This window comes from Bos grunniens, chromosome 19 (assembly GCF_055505025.1).
Source record: "Bos grunniens cultivar Pamir isolate PY7600 chromosome 19, Bosgru_T2T1.0, whole genome shotgun sequence".
In the NCBI taxonomy this organism is placed as follows: domain Eukaryota; kingdom Metazoa; phylum Chordata; class Mammalia; order Artiodactyla; family Bovidae; genus Bos; species Bos grunniens.
The window spans coordinates 13074429-13081186 of record NC_141183.1 but is presented as its reverse complement, the minus strand read 5'-3'; positions in this window follow the sequence as shown (position 1 = coordinate 13081186).

Genomic DNA, 6758 nt, shown 5'->3' with positions numbered 1-6758 from the left:
ATTGACTTGCAGTCACTAGACCTGGCCGAGGCACGAGGGATCCAGGAACCATGGTACCTGCTCCAAGGGCCCTGGGAACACACCTAACACCAGGGGCACATGCATGCACACTTAGACACTGCACACCTGCACTCACAGACGTGACACACCTGCACACTCACAGCAGGTCTGTGGGGCTGCTGATGCAGCAGAGCTGGCCTGGGGATGGCTTCCACATGTTCCCAACCCACCAGACAGGGCTCTGCCGGGAGAGAACAATGGACGCTGAGGACGCAGCATCCTGATTCCACAGATCAGAAAACAGAAGCCACACAGATAAGAGTCGGGAGTTCTCAGTGTTTCCAAGGACAGGCGCTTAGTTTCGGTTTTGATGAGAGCCAGGCTGGCATTGGGCTGGGGCTCCTTTCTGGAGGCTGCAGTTTGGGGTGGGGACACACCAGTCCATGCAGCCTGAAGTCACCACCAGGGGATGCCATTGGCAAACAGTAAGTCAGTACCAGAGTCCCAGGCCTGGGAGCGGATGTTGCAGCCCCAGGGCTGCTCCTCCATGTCATTGGGATCCCCAGGAACTTGAGGGGCCTGCCACAGGCCAGTGAGGCAGGTCAAGGGTTCCTGGAAGCCCTCAGTTTCCATAATCCTCCCACCACCCAAAGATTTATGGGTGTGATTCAGTCTTGTGTTTACGTGCTGGTTTTGTCTAGTCGTGGGTCTTTAAACAAAAGTGCAACGCACAGCAGGAACAGGGGCATAAAGTAGGAGGCGTGGCTATGCCTCCGTGGGGTCGTTTGTGTACCTGTCAATGTCCCCTCATGGCACACTCCCCTGATATCCCCTCAGAGAATCCTCTCACAGTTCCCCTCAAGTTCCCCACATGGCTGTTCCCCTTAATATTCTCCTCATGGCATCTCCTCAGGTTGTTCCCTCCTGGCTTCCCCGGATGATGTTTCTTTCCTCGCGGGGTCTCCTCCTTACTATCCCCTCGTGGCGTCCCTGATCCTGTTCCCCTCATAGTGTACCCAACAGTTTCCCCCATGGCGGCTCCTCGTGATGTTCCCTTCACGGCTGCCCTCATGGTGTCCTCTCATGGCATCCCCTCATGATGTTTCCCTCATGGTGTCTCCTCGTGGCATCCTCTCATGATTATCCCTTCGTAGTGTCTCTTATTTGGGCCCCTCGTGATTCCCTTCAGGATGTCCCCTCATGGCATCCCGCACCATGTCCAGCAGCGGGGTCCGTGGCGGCGACGAGAGCTGCCCACACGTCCTGTGGTTTCTCGAGTGCAGGCCCGTCTACAGCCTGTGGGGAGGACCGTCATGGAGTGCAAGCTGAGTGAGTGTGACCTGTGCCTGTGTCGAATGTCTGAACCTCCCAGGTCATTCTCCGTATGAGTTGGGGTTTTCTCTGACTTCAAAACAAACAAACTGAAATAAACCTTAGAAATGGTTTTAAACTGAAAACACGTGTTATTCATCAAGCGCCTCAGCCATTCACTCAGATGACAGCCAGTGACGAGCCCGGTCTCCGTGAGGGCAGGCCGCCAGTCACTGAGGCCGCATTGCTATGGTTTGCCCAGAATGTTTAATCCTCAGCCTTTTCTATTAGCTTCCTGGAATGTGTGTTTTGAAGGAGATGCTCTTTTTACAGGTGGTGAGAGAAAAAAAGAAAGTCTACCAGAAGCACCCAGGTTTACGTCTTTGGTGTTTGGTGTATTTAAGCGAATTGGTCTATGGCTAATGGATTCCATATCCACGGGGCCACCTCTGTTTCTCAGGTGGGGCCAGAGTTGGAGGTTTCATCCAGATCAGCATCCCTCAGGCCTTTAGGATCAGAGATTTCCTTAATCCATTCACCCCAGAAGCATGAATCCTAAGTTCCCTCGGTGGCCTGGTAGGCAGGGGTGGGGAGCTGGGCCCAGGTCACAGGGCTCAGGCCCTCTCTGTGCCTCATGGGAACCAGGGGAACCCCAGTCTGGCTCACAGGGCAGCATCCGTTCCTGCAGGTGGTGGCAGGGGGACCTGCAGAGACCTGAAAGCCAGGGTGGAAGGTGTGCCTCCCCAACCTGCGCACTGGGGAGGCAGCGGGCGCGAGTCAGCGGGAATCTGAGCAGAGCCGTGCTGCTGCCTTCCCTCCCTGGGAACCTTCCAGCAGGGGAGCCTGTGGCCCCAACTCCACAGGCACCCCGACTTCCACATGTCTCTAGGCAGCAGGGCGGGGAGCACCGACAGGGCCACGCCCATGGCACACTGGGCTGCTGGCAGAGGTCACGGCCTGACTCTTGCTGGAAGTGACAAGACTGAGCTTTCTGCCAGTGGTGGGAGCAGGGAGCCATCGATGGCAAACAACTCTCAGTGACAGTGCTGACAGGCGCCCAGTCCCTTCTGCCCCCTCACTTGCCACCCCCCACCCAGCCTGCAGTGACCCTGCCTGCCTGAGGCACCCGTGAGACAAGGGGCCTGACCCCACAGCCACTCTCTTCCTACATGAGGACACGCTCAGCATGAACTGTGAGGGCAGGTGGTCTGAATCCAGAACCCTTTGCAAGAATATGTGGCTTTCAGCCGTGATGGGAAGATGGACATTTTGCTATATCTGGTTTCAGCTGATAGCTGCCCACATAGACTTTATGAAAGAAAAAAAATTGCTACATTCCAGGGAAATGAATGGGTTAAACCCAGTTGGTCTGTGTGGCCATGGGATGTGGCTGGGAAACCCAGACACTGGAGGAGGGTCAGCCAGATGCAAAGGCATGTTTGAGGGTCACTCTATGGCTTCCCTGGAGTCTCAGATGGGAAAAAATCCATCTGACAGAGAACTTCCCTCCCACTTATAGGTATTTGTGTCCCTTTCTCCTGATGCTGCAGTGGGCCCCATGTCTCAGTCTCTGGGCCACTCACCATTGTTCCTCTCCAGGCCCAAGGCCTCATTCATTGTTAATGGCTACCGGGGCTGTTGTGGAGAGGTCAGTGCTTCCCAGCCTGTGGTGTTGTAGGGAGGCCAGGACAATGGTGACCACATGGGCCTCAGTCTGTAGTTGTGGGACCCTGGGTTGAGGGGCTGGAAGCGTGGCAGCTGTCCCAGGGCCGAGGCTCCCACAGCAGCCAGGTTCTCCCCAGGCGTTCTGGGCCCACTGGGGCTGGCATCCCCTCCTTGTTTGGAGGACTGTGGCCTGGAGGCTGAGTCCCCTCCTCTGTCTTCCTCTTGGCCCAGGGTGGATAAAAGAGGATGGTAAATCTCCTCTTAAGCAGGACTGAGTCTGGGGTGTCCATGGGTCTTTCGATCTTAATGTGGTTACATCAGTCAGGCATCTGTAGGGCACTGCCTGATGTGTTCTTCAGGCTGAGCACCCACTGACCCTGAACTGGGCATGCCCTCCTTGTAGAGCCCAGAGCTGACCCCACAGCAATGTGGTATGAGGCAGGGCTGGAAAGATCCACTGTGGGGTAGAGGCCTGGGGTGGTCTCAGCTCTGATGGTTGAGAGACCCGCAGCAGACTCTCAGAGAAGCTTCAGGGTGTGGGGCTGAGGTGGGTCTTTGACCTGGGATCTGTGCTGCCCTGCAAGGAACTGGGCCCCATCACACCTGCTGTATAGGAATAACCATCCACTCTCGGAATCTAGAAGTTGTGTGTAGGGGGTTTGAGCTGGAACACAGGGTGGACACCATCTCCTGGAAACATCCTATCCAGTGGGCCGAGGCGGTTTTACTATGTGGTTCTGACAATCAGGCCTCAGAGGCTCCCAAGGCCTGGGGCATCGCATATGATGTAAAACTTGGTGAAGATGTGTAACCTCAGTGATCCGGACCCCTGTCTCTCTCCAGTCTGCTTGCGTGTCAGGAGGCCTCAGTCTGGCCCAGAGCATCTCTGAGACGGTTAAGAGCAAATTGATCTGACAATACATTTAGTTGATTTGATAGGTCTATTGATGGGTGTGCCAGTGTCTCTAAGATCAATGAAGGTTTTGCTATCTATCTGGGAGAGGAATGGTGAGCTGAGGTTGAAAACGTATGTGCTTAGTCACTTCAGTTGTGTCTGACTCTTTGTGACCCCATGGACCGTAGCCCACCAGGTTCCTCTGTCCATGGGATTCTCCAGGCAAGAATACTGGAGTGGATTGCCATGCTCTCCTTCAGGGGATTTTCTTGACCCAGGGATCGAACTCACGTCTCCTACGGCTCCTGCGTTGCAGGAGGGTTCTTTACTGCTAAGGGACCGGGAAAGGCCAAGGGTGAATGGTACTCCCCCAAATTCATCCACCCGGACCTGTGAACGGAACCTTATTTGGAGTCAGGGTCTTTGCAGATGTAGTCAAGACAAAACCATCCTGTCTGGCCTTAATCCCGATACGACTGATGTGCTTACAAGGAGAGACGATTTTGGATACTGGGAGAAGGCCATGCGGTGACGGGGCAGAGAGTGTGGAGACGTGGCCACAAGCCCAGGAAGCACGCATCGCCGGCACCACCAGGAGCTGGAAGAAGCCTGGGGCAGGTTCTCCCTCGGAGCCTCCAGGAAGCACTGACCCTACGCTGGTTTTGAACTTCTGGCCTCCAGAATTGTGAAAAAATTAATTGCTGTTGTTTTAAAACACTACATTTGCAATCCATTCTGGACTCCAGGTACAGACTTCTTCCCTACACGCCCCCTGCTCTGGGTGGGCTCTCTGGCTTCATGACAGGAAGCTGTGAGATGTGTGGTTCAAGAGGTGGACGAAAGGGACCCGTGTCCTTCGGTGCCTGGCAGCGTCAGCTGAGGTGTATAAGATGTGAGATTGTTGGCAGAGGCCGTGGTACTCGCCCATGCTGGTCAACACACATTTCACTTTCGGGAGTGCTCTCCACAATGCAGTCAGACACAATTATAACTGCACCAACTCCACCCCCACCCCCACCCTCTGCTGCCCATCTTTCTTTCTGTGTGAGACTTTGAAAACTAGAATTTCCTGAAATTCCTGTGTTTGTAGGGCGCCAAGGCACTTGTTTCACACCCCAGCAGGCCAAGCCCATCCTGCTCCATCATAAACGTCTTGTTCCGGCCAGACTTGTGCTTTCATAAGAATGACATTTCTCTGTGCTCTTTTGTGGTCGTCGAAGAGGCCACCAAAGAGGAGACAGTGAAATTATGCAGCCAAAAAAAAAAAAAAGAATGGTCTGCGGTGTCAGTTAATTTTAAAATATTGTTACTTCCTGGATATTTTGGATGCTTTATAAAATGTGTGATTTCTTTTCTCATTCCAAATAAGCATTTGCTTCTGTCCCAGGACTTGTACTGGTGATTTTGTGTTAATTTCCTTAGAGAGCCCCTCTTAGTGTGCATGAGCTCCAGGTTGGAGCGAGCCTTCCTGCCACACTCTAGGGCGAGTCTGGGGAGGAGCTGGGGGCCAGCCACATGGCCTTCAGGTCGAGTCCCCGTCAGAGACCCCTCCAGATCATCCAGGATAACTCACAAGCTGCCCCTGCCCCGCTCAGAAGCTCAGGGCTGACTTTCTCACAGGAGTGTCTAGTTAGGATAACACTGGTAGCCCCGTGATCCTGCCCCTCTGCCCCACTTGCACACCAGGGAGAGGAGAAAGGAGGGCAAGAATGGGCAGGGGCAGGACCAGGAGAAAGACAAGGGGGTCCCCAGGTGGGGATGGGGGTCAGCTTCCAGATGCCCCGGTCTTCTGGTTCACTTTCTGCTGGGACCTGATTTATGTCCAGAAACTTGGAGTATCAAGTCAGTCACCCTTTCATTGGGGGAAAAGCCAGGGGCATGTGACCAGGTTGTGGCTGCCCGAGTGGCTCACAGTTCTCTTTCCTGTGGGTGCAAGGGCTGGAACTGCTCAGCTGGGCTACCATCCAGTATGTTGGTGCACCAGGGCCCTGGTGAGCAGCCCTCAGGGCAGAGGGACACCCATGTCTGGACCCTGACCCCAAGGGCTCAGCGGTGCTTGAAGAGGAGACAGATCTGGGCAACCAGGAAGAGGAAGACGTTTCTCTGTCCTGGCAGCCTTGGGCTAGAGGGCCAAGCTTCCAGTGTTGGCCCAAAGCCACATGTGTGTGTGCCGGGTGTGTGCGTGTGGTTCACGCGTGGACCAAGTGTGGCCAGACAGCCCTAAGAGATTTCCTCCCTAGAGACCCCCTCCTCTGACTGGACGCTCCTCTGCTGATAGTTCAGGGTCCTGGGTGGGGTTTGGGGTGGGGGCAGATTAGGTTTGCTGGGTGACTGCCCCTGGCAGGGGCTGTCCACCTACCTACAGACACTTCTTGAGTGAGGGTGTATCTATTTCAGGGGCAGATCTTGCCAAAGGCCCAGAGGATCCTAACAAAACTGTTGGCAGGAACCAATAAAACATCAGGCTTGTCAAACTCACCCCATTCTAACCTCATCCTGCCTTTGTTCATCACCAGCACTCCCTGGGCGCCCGCGTGTGCCAGCGCCAGTGCCAAGGGCAGAGGGTGAGATGAACGAGAGGCCCGGGGACTGGAGACGACTCCAGGGAAGGATGAGCAGACCTGCGGCAGGACACACAGCACCTGTTGGGAGAGGGGTGCCGAACCTCAGGGGCCACAGGAGTAAAGGACAGGAGGTGAGAGAGGGTCAGGTGGCATATCTGGGAACAGGGTTCCAAGCAGAGGCATCAGCACACGCATGGTCCCCAGGGCCAGAGAATGCCTGGGGTTTCTGAGGGCCTCAAAGAGGGCCAGTGTGGCTGAGGATGTGCAAGGGGGGTCTGGGGGGAAGGGTCTCTAGGGAAGTGCAAGGACTCAGAGCTAAACTT